The 19,897-nt window shown below is 37.0% G+C and overlaps 1 protein-coding gene and 1 long non-coding RNA gene across 10 annotated transcripts in view; both read right to left on the bottom strand.

The window, feature by feature from the left end:
• Positions 1–19,897, bottom strand: part of PRKD1 (protein kinase D1) — a 773,210-nt gene that overhangs the window by 273,649 nt on the left and 479,664 nt on the right. The gene's annotated exons all lie outside the window — the stretch shown is intronic.
• The window catches only part of LOC145528887 (uncharacterized), a 30,447-nt gene continuing 24,344 nt past the window's right edge, over positions 13,795–19,897 (bottom strand). The window contains exon 2 of the long non-coding RNA XR_014070765.1: positions 13,795–16,329. This is a non-coding gene — a long non-coding RNA (uncharacterized LOC145528887). The remainder of the gene's footprint in view (positions 16,330–19,897) is intronic.

Genomic DNA, 19,897 nt, shown 5'->3' with positions numbered 1-19,897 from the left:
GGCACTGTCCATCGAGAGTGTGACCGAAGAGCAGTCGCTCAGACTCAAGGGTTTCCTTTCACTGACCTCTCAAGTGGGAAAACACATAGTGAGTAAATTTGGCAGAAAAGCGTTCCTTTAGGAGTCAAATATCAAAGCATTTATTTTATTTTAAACTCTGGATATGTAGGTAGGTGCCCTTAGTATCTTTTCAATATTGTTCTTTCTGTGTTTTAATCCATAAAGCGAGCATAAATTTCTACTCATACTTTCTTATGGTAGAGTAAGGTAAAAACAAGATCTCAGACAGGAAAGTATTTTGAAAACAAAGGAAACAACAACAAAGTGTTCTTAACTGAATGCTTCATCTGTATGAAGAAAATACACCACTCCCCTGGAGAGCTGAAAACAAGCCATCTTAGTTTTCAGTTCTATTGTTGCCAGTTGTTCATTTGGGAACCATAACAGAAGTTGTTATTCTTTTGTTCTCACATGATAATGTGCATACAATTTACTTTTCATTGTACTAATTTTCTCTGTCCAACTTTGTTATTTTATTTTTAATTCACTGATCCCATATGCCACACTCCATGATGTTTATTGGAATACCCGTGAAAAAAAGTATAATGGGGAGAGATAGTCATTAAACAGTTTACATTTATTAATGCAATAGCTGCCATGAAGGAAAAGGTACATAGTACTATGGGCAAGTAGAAGAGTCATGCTTGACCAAGTCTAAGAGGATGGGAAAGGTTTCCATAAGGAAATAATATTTAAACATAGGAATTCTTTTTTTCAGTTTTTGCTTGCAAGTATAAGATCCATAGTTTCTATTCATTAGTGTTCTAGAAATGCTCTTGCTTTTCTCTCTTCCAATCCTAACTTGATACTATTGAAATAAATTTCATTTTTTTAAAATTTTCAATTCATGTTTTCCCTGTTTCTCTAAATCTCTCACTCTATTTCCTTTAAAACAGACAAACAAAAAAAGAACATAAAGACTTTAGGTTACAGGAGTGAGGAACTTTTAGAACTAACTGTTCAAAGCTGTATGCTGTGCTATGCTTAGTCCCTCAGTCTGTCCCATTCTTTGTGACCCGATGAACTGTAGCTCACCAGGCTCCTCTGTCCATCGGGATTCTCCAGGCAAAAATACAGTGGGTTGCCGTGCCCTCCTCCAGGGGATCTTCCCAACCAAGGGATCATACCCAGTTCTCCTGCATTTCAGGTGGATTCTTTACCATCTGAGCAACCAGGGAAGCTGGAGTGGGATAGCTTCCCCACAAGGGAAGCTATCCCTTCTCCAGGGGATCTTCCTGACCCAGAAATTGACCCAGGGTCTTCTGCATTGCAGGCAGATTCTTTACCACCTGAGCTACCAGGGAAGCCCACTGAAAGCTAAATAAGCCTAAGACTATTCCTATCTGCTCTGGTCACAGAGTGACTTCTTAAAACTGAGAGAAAAAGAAGAAATATAAATACGTTAATATACAGTGAAACATCAAGCAAAATATACGGCAAAGAAAATCTGACAACCATTATCTTGCCCTTTGTTTTCAAGGCTCCTTGGAGCCTTCTACATTCTTATATTTTTCATGTTCGGATAATATGTCCATTACTCTAGAGAACTATATCCTCAAATGTACTTTTTCCCCAACAAAAATCAGTAAAGTATACAGAGTTTTTCACAGACTCTAAGGTAAAATGATATGATCTCAAAAACCAGAAAAGAACAGCAGTTTTAGCTATTTCTAGGAAACAGAGGGGATGCAGGAACAGCCAAAACAATTTTACGGTAATCCTAAAATGGTGTAATACTGTTTTGAAATTAACTAAAAAAAAAGTCTGTTTTTAAAATACAGATGTATGGTATTAAGTTAAAGCAATGACTCTATCTCTAAAGCAAAATACTAGAGAGAATATATATTTTATTAATTAAAAAGCAGAACCAGGGCTTCCCTGGTGGCTCAGTGGTAAGGAGACAATGCAGGAGACGTAGGTTCCATCCCTGTTCCCAGAAGATCCTACATGCCTCGGGGTAACTGGGCCCCGTCCCACAACTCCTGCACCCATGCTCCAGAGCCCACTAGCTGCAACTACTGAAGTCATGCGTCTAGGGTCTGTGCTCCACAACAAGAGAAGCCACTGCATGAGCTCACATACCACAACTACAGAGTAGCCTGTGCAGGCAACAGTGAAGCCCCAGTGACACCATAAATAGATAAATAAATCTTTAAAGAAAGAAAAAAAAACACAGAACTAAATCACATTATCTGGGACATTTTTATCACTACTAGGCAATGACTAGATGTGAATTCAACTGGTCACATATTAATATTCCTGCCATTGTAACTCAGTCAGAAAATATCCCTATTAACTCTACAGAAGGAACCAAAGAAAACATGTATGGGAAGTTTCACTCTACATTCAATGAGTAGAGCTTGCATTTAAAAGTCTCTAAGGGTTCCTGAATACGGAATCTCAGTTGTTCCTGTTCCATCACTTAGTCATGTCCGACTCTTTGCAACCCCGTGGACTGCAACATGCCAGGCTTCCCTGTCCTTCACCAGCTCCCAGAGTTTGCTCAAACTGTTGTCCAATGAGTCAGTGATGCCATCCAACCATCTCATCCTCTGTCACCCCCTCTCCTCCTGCTCTTCACCTTTTCCAGCATCAGGGTCTTTTCCAATGAGTCAGATCTTCACATCAGATGGCCAAAATAATGGATCTGCAGCATAAATCCTTCCAATGAATATCCAGGGTTGATTTCCTTTAGGATTCACTGGTTTGATCTCCCTGCTGTCCACGGGACTCTCAAAAGTCTTCTCCAGCACCACAATTCAAAAGCATCAATTCTTCAGCTCTCAGCCTTCTTTACGGTCCAACTCTCACATCCGTACATGATTACTGGAAAAATCACAGCTTTGACTATATGGATCTTTGTCGGCAAGTGATGGCTCTGCTTTTTAGTATGCTGTCTAGGTTTGTAAAAGTGGAAACAGTGGCAGATTTTATTTTGTTGGGCTCCAAAATCACTGCGGACAGTGACTAGAGCCATGAAATTAAAAGACGCTTGCTCCTTGGAAGAACAGCTATGACAATTTATCTACCAATTAATCTAATTTTCTTTTTTTAAATGCAGACTCTGATCTTAAAAAGACACATTCTATCTGACTTTGAAGTATATCCACAGTACACCATATAGCCCAAAGTTCAGAGTTCAATGCTTATTCTTTCCCACAGATCCTCAGTACTGACAGCATGAGGAGAAGAAAAAATTAAGCATAGCTACTTTTTCTCTAACAATGTCACTTCTTATCAACAACTATTGTTATTTTTGCATTTCAAAGGCTCAGAACACACATTTAGAATGTCCCCTATCACACAGGCAAGCCAAAAGGAGTAGGGTTATGAGTATGGGTATATAGATAAGTTGAGTGACAGTTTGGCACCCAAAACAAATCATTTTGAAGATGACTCTAAAAAATGTAATTTAGTTAATACCCCAAGAGCCAGGGATTAAGGTATTAATAAAGACAAGGGAAATAAAAGAACTAGAGGAAAGTTAGCCATGTGAATAAACAGCACAGATCTACTGGATTTCTCTCTCTGAAGCCTGTTTGCAGGTAGATGCTCTTGAATTCTCTCTAGGTTTGATCTTTAAGTCACACACTCAAATTAGTTCATCAGGTTTTCCTCAAATACCTGCATCTTTATTGAACTGGATATTGAGGTAGACTTTTCATATCTTCAACTATTTTCTGTATTTTCCTGGGGCATAAGTCACATACATGTACAAGCAACATCTAATTATAAAAATATATACAAAACTGCTACCAATGTATATGTATGATAGTATCAATCAGGTAGTGATCATATGACATTAATATGCAAAATGCAAGGGAGGTATAGATGCTGAAAAATGTCATGCTCAAGATAATGCACACTGAAGATAATGTAAACATTATGAGGGTAAATGACTGTGCTTGTCTTATTCCCTTTGTCATTATCTCTAGCCTCCAGCACAACAGAACAGGCACTGAATAAACATTAGCTGAGTAAATAAATCTTAAAAAATGCTGCTAACAAGGAAATTAAAATGGGCATGATTGTTTCACACATCTGTGTGTCTTTCATTTGCCAGATCTCTCGGCTGCTTTCTGGTAAGGGCAGGAAATCTCAAATCCCACTCACCTGGCTTACTCTTCAGATTACTTATTACAACAAACCTTCCATTAATCCTGTGTTGACTGAGCAGAATAATCCATTAACTCCCATATGTCTGGGATACAATAATAATTATTGGCTTGCTAGACCTTAAATTACTTTTTAAACAACAAAGGTTACCTTGTGCTTTAAATGTATTTAATTTTCTTTAAGTCCACAACTTTATATTACCCCTAAACTAAAATGAACAAAAAGTACCATTATTCAACCATGTTGAATGATAATGTACATTATACATTAGTCAATGTGAAAATTCACATGGTAAGATAAAGTAATGGACAGAAAATAAAACATGTAAATTTAGAAAGTATACTGGTATTATTTCAGACAAAAAAAAAAAAAAAGGATTAGTCTTGAATACAGCAACTATGTCATTTAGGTGTCTAGCATGTCTCGCCATCATTTTCTTACTGAAACAACAGACAATGCACCTAGGTGCTTCCCAGATGGCGCAGTGGTAAAGAACCCGCCTGCCAATGCAGGAGACACAAGAGAGGCAGGTTCAATCCTTGATTCAGGAAGATCCCCTGGAGTAGGAAAAGGAAACCCACTCCAGTATTCTTGGCTGAAAAAGTCCATGGACAAAGAGGCTTGGCGGGCCTCTGAGCACACATGTAAGATCATGCACATGGCAACCGTGTCGTAAGAGGTCTAGCATGTGCTAGACCAAAAAGGAAAGGCTTAGAAAGGACATAGGAAAAGAATGTGGCAGAGGAAAGGCATTAATAAATACTATCGGGGAATGAAGTTAGAAACAGTAAAAATACTGTAGCAGACTTGAGCTTCAGATTTTGTTTTAAGGCTTCTGTACCCAGTGAAGCCTGGCTCATAGCAGACTCGCAACTCTAACAGCCTTCACTTCCTCTCCATCTGACACTGGATTCCTACATACCTACCCTAAAAGTTGTCCTGAGAACCACTACACATTTAAAATCTTAGAAGCCAATCTGGCCACAATCTTCCCTCTTTCTGGATCTCTAAAACCTCCATTCCCACTACACCTTTATTTGATAGGAATCTTATTCTAACAGTCTGCAAACTCCCATTTCCCTACTGGAGGAGTAAGAAAATAATAAAGCAAATAAATACAAACTCAGAACTTTGAATGTGCTATAAGGAAAACAGAGTGTAACCAGAAGAGAGTTATGGGGAGATCAATTCACACAGTTTGGTCAGAGGAAAACGTCCTGAGGAGTGACATTTAAGATAAGACATGACGGAAGAGAAGGAGCCGACTCTGGGAAGGACACAGAATAGGATGTTCTAGCCAGAGGGAACAGTACATACAAAGGCTTCTAAATGAGAAAGATCATGGCTTCATCTAGGTACAGAAAGGCAGCCAGTGTGACTGGAACACAGTGGTCAAAGGATGGAACAGACAGAAAAGGAGGTCAGAAAAGGTGACAGGGACCATGTGACACAGACTCTGTAAGCTGTGATACGGAGTTTGGAACTTAAGATTTCATTGAATTTGAAGCAGGAGGATAACATGGTCAAATTTGTTGGTAAAAGATGACCATGACTGTGGCATGCAGAAGTGGTGTTGGATGCAGGATGGGCATGCAAGGAATTTTTTGACACTCCAGCTAGTATACAACCTGGCATATGATGAATGTCCCAAAAACTGATGACAGAATTATCAAATAAATGAGCCAACAACTTTAAAGCCGGGAAGTGGTAGTCACAAATTAGTTTTAGAATGATTAGTCCGGCACTGTGTTTTAGAATACAGAGAATCTATGCTGGGACAGCGTTAGTCATAGACCCTGAATATCTGCAATTTTACAGAATATTCTGCAGTTGACCATGCCTTCTGAAAATTCAGTCAAGCTTTATATGATTTCCAAAATCAATGGAACAGAACAAGGGTCTTATTTATGCAGAAAGGATTAAATCATTCTGTGTAAACCATTCCTCAAGTTTAATAAGAGTCTTATTTATTTTGTGTCTGGTCAACTGTGTGTGTGTATATAATATAATGTGTTTAGAGATCATGATGACTGATGGTCAATCAAGAAAAACTCAAGCTGAAATTGTTAAGAGCTGGGACAAGAAGCAATCTGCAATCACCATGGGAACTGCTTGAACTGAGTTCCCTGTAGCCATTCTGGCCAGAAGCATTCCTCAAAGGGCACCACCGCTTTGCATAGTTCAGCCCTCTCTGATGAAAAAGCCATCACTTCTGAAATCAGGATCAGTTGTGTTAAAAAGGAATGTCAATAAAATTAAGCTCAACCTTTCTGACTGATTATAAGAACAATAAAATGAATAGGAAAAGGAGTATGTCAAGGCTGTATATTGTCACCCTGCTTATTTAACTTACATGCAGAGTACATCATGAGAAACGCTGGGCTGGAAGAAGCACAAGCTGGAAGATTGCCAGGAGAAATATCAATAACCTCATATTTGCAGATGACAACACCCTTATGACAGAAAGTGAACAAGAACTAAAGAGCCTCTTGATGAAAGTGAAAGAGGAGAGTGAAAAAGTTGGCTTAAAGCTCAACATTCAGAAAACTAAGATCATGGCAACTGGCCCCATCACTTCATGGCAAATAGATGGGGAAACAGTGGAAACAGTGGTTGACTTTATTTTGGGGGGCTCCAAAATCACTGCAGATGGTGACTGCAGCCATGAAATTAAAAGACGCTTACTCCTTGGAAGGACAGTTATGACCAACCTAGACAGAATATTAAAAAACAGAGACATTACTTTGTCAACAAAGGTCCATCTAGTCAAGGCTATGGTTTTTCCAGTAGTCATGTATGGATGTGAGAGTTGGACTATAAAGAAAGCTGAAGGCCAAAGAATTGATGCTTTTGAACTATGGTGTTGGAGAAGACTCTTGAGAGTCCCTTGGACTGCAAGGATATCCAACCAGTCCATCCTAAAGGAGATCAGTCCTGGGTGTTCATTGGAAGGATTGATGTTGAAGCTGAAGCTCCAATACTTTGGCCATTTGATGCGAAGAGCTGACTCATTTGAAAAGACCCTGGTGCTGAGAAAGATTGAGGGCAGGTTGAGAAGGGGATGACAGAGGATGAGATGGTTGGATGGCATCACTGACTCAATGGACATGGGTTTGGGTGAACTCCGGGAGTTGGTGATGGACAGGGAGGCCTGGTGTGCTGCAGTTCATGGGGTCACAAAGAGTTAGACATGACTGAGCAACTGAACTGAAGAACAATAAAAACAATGGTGGCCCTTATTCTGTAAAACAAGTCTATCAGAAATATTAATACATGGAGGTACACTATGAGAGATCTAGCTCTGAATCTGATCTTCACTGCATTTTTTTCCTTTTGTTTTTTCATGGAATTATGTAAGAGGGGGAAAAGGAGATGAAACATCATCAGTGCTTAGTACATTTTTTTCCCTCAGAAGTAATAAAGAAAAAGATATTTTCTTGGAGCAAAGTTGAGCTTTTCAAAAATATGCATCATTTTTAAAAGCAAAACAGATAGCTTACTTAGCACATAGATTCACATTCTCTTGTTTTGCAAAGGTCTTCATGGAACAATGAAACTCTAAGCAGAGTAATACCAATTTATTATTTCTAGTTCCTATGGAAACATGCATTCAACTTATGGAAGCCAATTGATATGGATACAAGTGCAAAGCAAATACATTAACAAGGAATCATATAATTTATAACTCTAGTAAAATGAGTTCTGAGATATCAGATAAAATAGCCAAACAGGGCCCACGAGTCACCCACAAGCTCTTTGAAGTTATTAGTCATCAGTACCAATATGAAGCCAAATGCAAAAACATAATCCTACATTTTAGAATCCCACATTTGGAATTTGCCACGTGCAAATAAACATCACACACAGAAGGATTAAGGCAAAACTCAAAAGAAGGAAGAAAGGAAAGAAACAAGGAAATATCTAAAAAGGAATGGGCGTGCAAGCTCAGTCGTGTCTGACTCTTTGCAACCCCACCTACCATAGCCCGCCAAGCTCCTCTGTCCATGGCATTTTCCAGCAAGAATACTGGAGTAGGTTCCCATTTCCTTATCCAGGGGATCTTCTTGACCCAGGGATCTAACCTGTGTCTCCTACATTTCCTGCATTGGCAGGAGGATTATTTACCGTGGAGCCACCTAGGAAGTCCCTAAAAAGGAATATTAATCTCTTAAATAAGGTCACATAAATAAGAGTCCATACTTTTATTACGAATCTGTTAGTTATTCAGGACTTGTAACCTCAAGACAGAGAATTAGATAAAAGTACAAATATGTTAAAATCAATCAGCAAATTATTTGTTGGTGTTCTACTATGTGGTAAGCAATATGCTAAGATCTGTAAGGGAACAAAACTAAATTTTAATTCATTTTGACAAGAATTTATTGTGCACTTCTGTTGTGCCATGTACTAAGATTATCATCAGAGGATACAAAATAGATAAGATACCAAGATATCACTCTAGCAAAACAAGACATTGTTTGCAATATAATTTATGGGCAACACATGCTACTAAACAGGCATTACTAGTTAAGATGAAAAATGGGCCAAATAAACAGTACAGATATGTGTGCCAAGAGCTTTCATAAGAGAGAGATGATTTAATAAGCTTAGTCGATCAGAGAAGTTTTCACAAAGGAGATGACAACTGACTTGGGCTTGAAAAAAATGAAGAGAAATGGAAAAGTGAATGCAGTTAACAAAGGTGATAGGGCAGGAATTTACAAGCCTGGTTTGGGTCCTGATAAGACCTGAGTTTAATTTTGAGGGGACTGGAAACAGTGATGGGGAGGTAGGCTGGGGCTGATAGGAAAATACCTTGTACTGGGTAAGGGGTCTTACTTTGAAGTGATGACAATACTTTGAAACTAGAGAGAGGTAATGGATGCCAAAACCAAGTGTTATGTGAATTTTATATTGTGTTAATGTTGCTGATGACAAAAATAATTATTATTAATTACAAAAACACTGGAAATATCTAAACACCCAACCACTTAGAGACTAGATGGTGAAAATCCATATGATAATGTTGGAAAGTCCATATGATTAAAAAAATTATATATTCTCCATGGGCTTCCCAAGTGGCACTATCTATCTAATAGAGTTCAATGTAGTTCATGGTGTCCCTCGTTTTCTTTTGGCCTGATACCTGTTTTTCTTTGAAGGTATTACCAACCAAGAGGGCTCTTCTCAAAATATGAAGCTCATCATTGTTGCTCACTTCATTTCTCACTCTTAACTTTCTTTGAATATGAGGAACTCCTGTCACTATAGTCATCAACAGTGAAATATTTTAAATTTTCATTATTTCCAAGGTGAGGCAAAATAAAGGCAATTAGGTAAAACCCTTTAGATTTCCTTCATATTTCATGAAATCCATTAAACAACTTCCCAGATTATATTTCACAGTAAGATGAGAAAAAAGCACACCTCCTCTTCAGCTGTAGCCCCTTTCCTCGTGTATTCATTGCTGCCAACATCAGAACCTACAGTTCGGGAGCTGTACACAGTTGCATCTTGTTTTGAGTTTTTGTTTGCAAACTGTCAGTAAGATCAGAATAAACTGCATGATATGCAGTCCAATATGTATATTCTTGAGCACATCTCAATGTATCCACCAAAAAATATTCATAGCTGCAGGTGTACAAAAAAAAAGGCAGAATTATGGCTTGATTTGCCTTGATAAGCATGGCAATTTTCTGTACACTTTTCATAAAGTGCTAATCAATTTCAGCTCAAAATAGATTGAAACACCCAACAGATTGCTGCCATAGTCCACAAACGTTTGTCATTCGTAGACTGTGGGAATAATGTGAATTCTGAAGAGGAAAACTGCATCTGAACTATATACCTTATAAAAAATCCCTTTCATCTGCCTTAATATTCCCTGAAGAAATGCTAAAAATTATTTTGAAATCATTTACATTGGAAATTTCCACTTTTTCTTATTACATCTAAGTCATTGCTTGCCACATAGTAATATCTGTTGTTTAAATATGGTTATAAATGGATTATATTTAGAATTCAGTGTAGTGATGATATTTAAGAATCAGATATCACATCCATATTGCTTAATATTCCTCTAAAATATAATTACAGACATCACATACAACTTGGAATTGAATCATCACAGACTTCTGCAATACATTACTCTTTGTCTATATCTTTAACCAGTAAATGAAATGTAATTTTTTTTAATGTTTTGTCAATATGCTAGTCCTTCCATTAAGGTTATTTCACAAACACTTCAAGGTGCTAATATTCATATTAATGCACCTTTTCGAGTAGCAGTACTCTTGCCATATGATTCACTCATCTGCCTGGGATGTTTTGCCAAACACAAGTGCCAAAACTTTGCTGAGGACTGTCACACTTCTACAAGGGAGCCTCTGCTCAAAACTGAGCATATACCTTCCCTTCCGTTAAGTGTGAGAAAAAATTGGTAATGACATTTAGATCTGAGTATGGTATGCCCTCTGTGGAAAGTAAGAAATTACATGAGAATAGATAACATTTTGAATTTTCACACCTTCCTCTTCAAAGCTACAAAAGTAATAATATAATTTGGGGGGAATAAAAGCTACAAAATTTGGCTGTATAAAAAAAAAAAAAGAGTACTGAAAAGTTGTGACTTTAAGCAACTTCTGTGATTACCATCTGCCAAAAAATGTTTTGCCAGAATCAGAGGAAACAGAGTGTAGTTGACTCAGGCTCTGCAGTCAGAAAGCCCACGTTCTCATGTCGATTCTGCCGTTAAATAGGTGACCTTGAACAAGAGACCTGTCCTCACCATGTCTCCATTTCTTCATCTATAAAAGAAGGTTATGAAGAGTATCTAGCTCAGGGTGTAGCGAGATCATTAACATATGAAAAATTCTAAGGACTAAATGAGATAATACATGCAAAGTTCTTAGAAAGCAAGTTCCAATCAATCCTTAATAAATGTTAGCTACTCTTATCAGCATCATCGGTATCATCATTTCAAAGAGCCATGAACGCTCTTACCTGACTTGTCGCCAAGTGTTTGTTTCTAGGTCTGGGTCCTTATGTATAACATAAATTAACCTATTTTCCAAAAGAGATGATAACAATCAAGGCAATATGCAGGAGACAGTAAAGCTCTTGGTCCAAATTACCATCTACTAATCCTGGTAAAATAAGGTTGAAAAAGGTACATAAAAGATAGGAAACACACTTAGAAAGTGTGATCTTCACTCTTCTGCACAAATAAAAAACTGTCGTCTTTTGCTTATCCCAGACCTAATATAACAGTAGTTTTATTCACTGATGGGCTTCCCTGGGCTTACTGATGAAGAATTCGCCTGCCAATGCAGGAGATGTGGGTTCGAACCCTGAGTCAGGAAGGTGTTCTGGAGAAGGAAATGGCAACCCACTGCAGTATTCTTGCCTGGGAAATCCCACGGGCAGAGGAGCCTGGCGGGCTACAGTTTATGGTGTCGCAGAGAGTAGAACTTGACTTAGCTACTAAATAACACCAATAGTCACTGATAAACTGTCCCCATGATGTTTTTATTCTCACTCATTAGTCTCAGGAATTTAGCTATTCAGTCACCTCTATTTAGCTATTAGATTTTCATGAGCCACTGAGGGAAAAAGTTTACACATTCTGACACTGAAAATTTGATTCTGATACTGTTTCAGGAGAGGAAATTCAAACTAAGAAACAAAAACACACTATTCAGGAAAAACTTTACAATATACTTAAAATGTAAACACAAAAATACATTACAAATCTTCTTAAATAATTACTATAACCATAAGGAAAACATCTGACTGACCTGACTCAAAAAATACTATCTCCACACCAAGTATCTTCCTTTTCTTTCCTTCCTTTTGGAATATTTCTATTTGATAGCTGCCTTGGAGCAAATCAATATACGAAAGCAGTCAAAATGAAAACACATTAGGCTATGAAAAACTACGTATGTATTTAGATGTTGTTTTCCTTAGATAACACAGAGTCATTTGCTAGTTCCCCTTAGCATTTTATTTGATTTTCTGTATTTGTGTTTTTCTTCAAAATGTCAAAGCATCAGCACAAATGACTTCATGATTTAAATTATCACTTGTTCACTTTTCCAAAAATAATTTATATACAAGTTAAAATGGAGGTTGCAAATATTGCTTCACAAGCAAATTTGATGTTGCTTACATTATTTTTCTCTTATAATTAGAGGCATTTCCTCAAGGACAAGCTTTCAGAACTTTAGCTATGTATTAAGTTAAAATCAGATTTTATAAGAGGTTACTGATTCAGAAAAACAGCCTTCATTGCTGTACTAAATATTTTGAGGATAGCAAAGCAGATCATGACATTTTCAAAAATATTTTGTACATAATACATAACCCATATTCATTTGTGAATTGATGTAAGTAATATCCTTCCCATGCAAGAGACTTTTATATGTTTGTTTTTAAAAGTGCCTGAACATATCATACAAAATGCCTATTAGCCATAATAATGCCATAATGCACACATGTATGGGTGAACCCATTCCAGGAATGTGCAAGAAAAAACACTGTAGAGAATGTAGTAAAGAATATGTTCTTATTAAATAATTTCATATTAACTTTATTCCTATCTTTATAAAATGTGTATTGTTTTTAATTTATAACATATGCATTTATTAATATAGCTATGTGGAATATGTGATTCAATTTGTTTTCACCAATGGTACGTTGTTCAAGAGAGTTTGAAGACTACACAAAGTGGAAGCTCTTCATTCACCAATTGAATTCATGAAGTTATTTTATATATTATTAAGATTTTTTTGCTACACATCTAATAGTTTTATCAAACTTGGCTGCCATGTATATTAATATATATTTCATTGCTTGGTAATATATACAATAAAAGCTTCATGTATCTTGCACAGACAAACTGCTTTGTAATCATACACGTTTCAGCTTCAAGTTATAGCTGATGTTCATGGAGAGGAAAAATAAAAAACAATGATGAATATGATATGTATATTGTCCTTATAGCTGTAAAGATTTTTACTCTGATAGAAGTAATGCAAATATCTTAGGCAAACTTCTGAACTTTCTGAAATCTAAGTTTTCACGTGTATAACATGGAGATAATGCCTCAAAGACTTTTTTTTTTTTTTGGTGGGGGAGGGTTCATAAAGCCAGTGTGATAGGATGAATTATCATTATTAATTTCCAGGAGTCATACGCAAAATAGAAAGTAACAAGTGCTTGCAATACTGTGGAAAAACTGGAACCCTGACACATCGCTGGCGAAAATGTAAAATTCTGCAGTCACTGTGGAAAACTGTTAGGCAGCTCTTCATAAAGCTAAACACAGAATTACCATATGACCCAGCAATTCCAATCCTAGGCATATACCCAAAAGAATGGAAAAAAGGAACTCAGATACCTGTACATCCATGTTCACAGCAGTATTATTCACAACAGCCCCAAGGGAGAAACAACCCAAGTGTCCATTGATAAATGTATAACCAAACTGTGGCATATATATGTATATATAATTGGGTATCATTCAACTATAAAACGGAATGAAGTTCTGATACATGGGACAACCTAGATAAGCCTTTTAAACATATATGCTAAGTGAAATAAACCAGACACTCAAGAACATTTTATGCTTCCTCTTTTATGAAATATCTAGAATAGGTAAATTCAGAGAGACAGAAAGATTAGAAATAGGGAGGCAGGAACAGAGAGTTATTGCTTAACTAATGAGTGGAGATTCTGTTTGCTGCTACTGCTAAGTCGCTTCAGTCGTGTCCGACTCTGTGCGACCCCATAGACGGCAGCCCACCAGGCTCCGCCGTCCCTGGGATTCTCCAGGCAAGAATACTGGAGTGGGTTGCCATTTCCTTCTCCGGTACATGAAAGGGAAAAGTGAAAGTGAAGTCGCTCAGTTGTGTCCGACTCTTAGCGACCCCATGGACTGTAGCCTACCAGGCTTTTCCGTCCATGGGATTTTCCAGGCAAGAGTACTGGAGTGGGGTGCCACTGCCTTCTCCGGAGATTCTGTTTAGGGTGATGAAAAAGTTCTGGAATTAGTGGTACATTCAACATCATGAATGTACTTAATAATACTAAATTCTATGCTTGAAAATGATTTAAGTGGTAAATTTATGTTCAGTTTACCACAATAAAGCACTTAATAAATATAAAATTGCATTATTACATCCTCTCCAGTATAATTCTTCCTATGCTATTCTCCTCCTCTTTTAGTGAAAATTACTAAAATGGTTGTCTTCACTCACAGCCTCAATTTCTTTCTTTTCTTTTTTTTTAGCCTCCACTACTTATCTATCTCTGCAACTCCTTTCAGTCTGGCCTGGGCCCCACAGGGCTCCTGAAATGCCTTCACAAAAACTCTGTCCAGAACCAGCATCCCCTGCCAAATCCTCCCCTGACATGCCCACTGACCTAGCCTCATTCAAAAAAACACCTTGCTCCTGGGTATCTTCAAATGATATGCACGGTTGTCTTCACTCACAGCCTCAATTTCTTTCCTTTTTTTTTTTAGCCTCCACTTCTTATCTATCTCTGCAACTCCTTTCAGCCTGGCCTGGGCCCCACAGGGCTCCTGAAATGCCTTCACAACAACTCTGTCCAGAAACAGCATCCCCTGCCAAATCCTCCCCTGACATGCCCACTGCCCTAGCCTCATTCAAAAAACACCTTGCTCCTGGGTATCTTCAAATGATATGCTAGGTTTTTCTCCTTGCTCTCTGACCCACTCCTGACAAGTTAGCCATTTGTTTGTTTCAGGGGTTTCCACTGTTGCTGTTGTTGTTAGTTTGGTTAGGTTTGGTTCTGGGCTGTTCATCCTTCATTAATTTTTTTAATTTTGTCCTCTAGTTCCACATTTTAGACTTCTCTAGCCCAATCCACAGACTCTCACTAGGCTTATTCATCCCCTTCACGACCACAGTGAAAACGCATGCCGTTTCCCAAAACTTCCCCTTCCTTTTATGTCCTTACCTTGGTGAACTGTCCCATGACTCAGTAGTCTAAAACATTATGCCGTTTTTGCTTTTCCCTCCCCACCCTGCCACATGACACACCCCCACACACACAAGCACACAAAACCACATGCAATGTTCTTAAGTCTTGTGGAAGCCAGGTTTTGAATAGCTCTGGAATTCATTCCCTCTTTTCTGTGCCCGTGCCCACCACCAATGTCAGTTACTGCCCCATGGCACTGTACTTAATGAGGGACAGCAGTGACTCTTGTTCCATTACGATCTCTTCTCATCAATGCAGCCAGACTTAAGTTTCTAAAGTAAACACATCTCTTTTTATACTCCTCTTCTCTATGAAAATCGTAGTGGTTCCTCAATGCCATGAGAATCATGTAAAAGGTGACATATATCTTCATTACATAACCTCTAAGGTGTCTCTTCTATCCCTACCACCAAACTCAACGTTCCAAGCAAAGTAAACTCCTCCCAGTTATGAAGCCAGGTTCCCTAAGACCTACAGGCAGACCACTGAAACTGGACGTGGGAGAGTGAAAAGGAACCATCCAAATAGGACTCCAGGACTAAAAGACTCGCCCAGGAAAACAGGAAGATGCTTTCTCAGCCCACAAGGCCTCTGCCCTGACTGTGTACTCCAATTTCTCCTCCAACCATTTCACCTAATTAACTTTCAGTTCTCACTGAACTGAACTATTGCTTCTTCCATAGTTTCCCCTGAAGCCTCAGAACAGAAACTCTGGAATCCCAAAACTCCTTCTTACCTTTTCCCACTTGACTATTTACTCCTTTCATAATCTTCATGGCACTTTATTGTAATTTTCTGTTTATTTGTAAACTCTCCCTCTGCTCCACTACAATTGACTTCACACTCCTTGAGGACAGACTTACTAACACTGTATATCTGAGTCCAGCTTAGTCTCTGGCATGATAATAAACACTCAAAAAATATTTGAATAAATACGTGTTTCCAAATTATGAATTGATAACTATAAAACCAAGGAATCTCTTTTAAACATATATTTGGACATAGTGATTTCAGTACTTTAGTCAGCTTTTAATTATTCTACAAATAATAATTTACCATATCCACTGTATACTTCTATTTGATCTGTAATCATGTAGCATATCATAATCCTGTTAGGGGCTCAAAGACCAATCCTAGGCATTTATTCTGTAGAAACAATTAGGATTAAAAATAAGTAAGCTTTGGTCTAAAACTGTATTTTTTATCTAGTTTCTCTGTTTTTATTATGGTAATATACATAATATAAAATTTATCATTCCATTTTTAAGATGGTACCATTAACTATTTTACTGTACAGATCAGTAGGGTTAGGTATATTCAATTGCCTAAACTTTTTCATCATGCAAATCTGAAACTCTGTATCCATTACACAATTCCCTATTTCCCATTTCCCCAACCTCTAGAAACCACTGAATGATTTTTATGAGCTTAACAAATCTCAATATCTCATATAATACAGTATTTGTTTTTCTGTGACTCACATATTTAAACCTAGCATAATAGTTCATTCATTTTATAATACATGTCATAATTTCCTTCTTATGCTTGAATAATATATTACTGTATGTATATACCATGTTTTATTTATTCATTAATCCATCAATGGACACTTGTATTGCTTCCATCTCTTGGCTATTGTGAGAAACACTACTATGAACATGGTCATCAGTTTCCTTTAATAGCAGGAAATAAACAATATTACAATCATTAAAAACAAAGAAGGAAAGGCTTACATAAAAGAGAAGTATTTTTAAATGGGTATATTTATTGCTTTTTTCTAAATATTATTTTTAGATAAAATTTTATCTTTGTGACTTACACTTTCACTAACAGACATTTGTTTAACACAATCCAAACATAATGTCTGTTCTAAAAATGAATATTCATTCACTTTAATGACAAAGTAGCTCTTTTTCATTACATTTAGAAGGAACTTACTTTGGGGAAAATGCTTGTTTTCTGATTTGGGAGTATATTTGACTGACATATCATAGAATACTTTATTTCATACATGAATATGTAACAAACTACTGGCCTTTAGGGCTGCATCTGAGATTTGCACAGTTCAGAGAAACCAAGACTGGGAACAAAGATAAGCAGAATTAAATAGATTGAGAACACAATTCACAATTATGAAACTTCTGCAATCTGTCTTTACTCACTGCTCTCAGATGCATCATTGTCAGCATCTGACCCCGTTAGGTGGCTGATAAGAGGATTTTGAAGGCCAGCAGATTTTATTTTTAACCTCTCCATATGGTTGACCTTCTAGTTTCAATGTGAGCATCATCTGCAGAGATGATCATCAAATGGCAACTTCTACCCTAAAATGTTTTGGGTAATTTGGTCAACCCAAAAGTGATGCTCAGTTAAAGAACAACATGTGATCTTCTTTGTATTTTAAAGTCTGTACACAGATACATTTTAAAAGGTCTGTCTGCCACAAATACATTTTGAAAGTTTTGCAGGGCTATAGACAAAAATGTCAAAAATAATTTACTGACATTAGGATTAAAAGTAGTTTTTCAAACTATATGCAATGTTCTGCTTGTATAATGCACAAAAGTGTAGCAGTAGCTTTTGCTGGTAAGATTTTTCAATCAGCAAAGTTCTTTTTTAATATGAAGCAATATCTCAAATTTAAAATAACTAAAAAACAAAGTTAACAATGTTTTATAAAAATCTTTCAAATGTGTACCAATGTATTAATATTTCAAGTCTAATATTAGCAATATCAATGAACAACACATTAGGCTATAACATTTTTAAAAATTAAGAGATAATAATTTTATTGTAATTCATGGTCCACAGTTTTATACCCTCTTGAACTCTGAAGATAAAGATGGCAAATATGGCTTTCCATATATGAAAGTCTTGCATGTAAGAATAATATAACATTCTTAAGGCCAAAGGGCACATTAAAAGATGATCAACATTGCTAATTTGTTAGAGAAAGGCACATCAAAAATACAAAGAGCGATCACCTCATACTAGTCAGAATGGCTATCACCAAAAACTGTACAAACAATAAATACTGGAAAGGGTGTGGAGAAAAAGGAACCCTTCTACACTACTGTTGGGAATGTAAACTGGTAGAGCCACTATGGAGAACAGTGTGGATGCTCCTTAAAAAACTAAAAATAGAGTTACCATATGACCCGGCAATCCCACTCCAGGCCATATATTTGGAGAAAACTATAGTTCAAAAAGATACATGCACCCAAATGTTCATTACAGCTCTACTTACAGTAGACAAGACACGGAAGCAACCTAAATATACATAGACAGGTGAATGGATAAAGAAGATGTAGTATGTTTATACACTTGAATATTACTCAGCCATAAAAAGAATGAAAAATTGCCATTTGCAGCCATATGGATGGACCTAGAGATTATCATACTAAGTCAAGTAAGCCAGATAGAGAAAGACAAATATCATATGCTATCACTTATATATGGAATCTAAAAAAAAAAAAAATATATATATATATATATATATATATATATATATATATGAACTTAAACAGAAAATAGGAATATACTCACAGACAAAGAAAACAAACTTATGGTATACCAAAGGAGAAAGAGAGGGGGTTAAATTAGAAGTTTGGGATTAACATATACACACTACTATATATAAAACGGGCTTCCTTGGCAGCTCAGCTGATGAAGAATCTACTGCAATGCAGGAGACCCTGGTTTTATTACTGGGTCAGGAAGATCCACTGGAGAAGGGAGAGGCTACCCACTCCAGTATTCTTAGGCTTCCCCGGTGGTTCAGACGGTAAAGAATCCACCTGCAATGCTGGAGACCTGGGTTCGATCCCTGGGTTGGGAAGATCTCCTGGAGAAGTGAACATCCCCTGGGGAAGGGAACGGCTACCCATAACCAAACAAGGACCTACTATATACCCAATATTTTGCAATAAGCTATAAGGGAAAATAATCTGAAAAAGAACAGATATATATGTATACATAACTGAATCACTTTCCCGTACAACTGAAACACATTATAAACTGACTATATTTCAATAAATACATTATAAAATTATTCATCCGTCCATTTACTCAACAAACATAGACATCCATTATGTCCCAAAGACAGAGTCAAAGATACATGTAACGAAAAAAAGAGAGAAGAGAAGAAATTCTCAACACATCAAGGACTTCAGTCAAGTGGTAAAGATAGAAGTTAGGATATTATTAGAGCATGTAAGCAGTTCACTGAGAGAGGAAGGGAAGGAAGAAGACTGGGAATACAGAATAGAACAAGCACAGGATTCTTTCCTGAGAAGTCAACCAAAAGCATTCTACAGAGACTAGTACATAATTCGCAGGTAAATTCACCAGGGGTTGAGCCCAGGGTTTGGTGGGTAAAGCGACAAGTCTCTCGGCAGAAGAAACAAGACAAGAAAGGCACAAAGTCCAGTAAAAATGCTTAAAACAACTTTCTTTGTAGGCTCTATTCATCATTGCTGAGACAATAAAATGTAGAATTCATTTCTGAGATGAGATTTCAGTGGACACTATTAATCAAAAAAGCAAAGCACTGTAATACTTTTAACACTCATGGTCTCCTATTTATCCCCAGGGACCTCGTATTTTTTGGATTCAGTTGTCTCTTCTTTCCTTTTCTTTTATAAATTCACACTTACTCAACACTTAGGAGCAACATCATATACCAATTATAGGACCAAACAGTGACTAGATATTT

The sequence above is a fragment of the Giraffa tippelskirchi genome, chromosome 12, assembly GCF_054371585.1.
Source record: "Giraffa tippelskirchi isolate mGirTip1 chromosome 12, T2T-mGirTip1v1.2.pri, whole genome shotgun sequence".
In the NCBI taxonomy this organism is placed as follows: domain Eukaryota; kingdom Metazoa; phylum Chordata; class Mammalia; order Artiodactyla; family Giraffidae; genus Giraffa; species Giraffa tippelskirchi.
The sequence above is the reverse complement of the archived record's forward strand: the minus strand, read 5'-3'. Positions and strand labels throughout refer to the sequence as shown.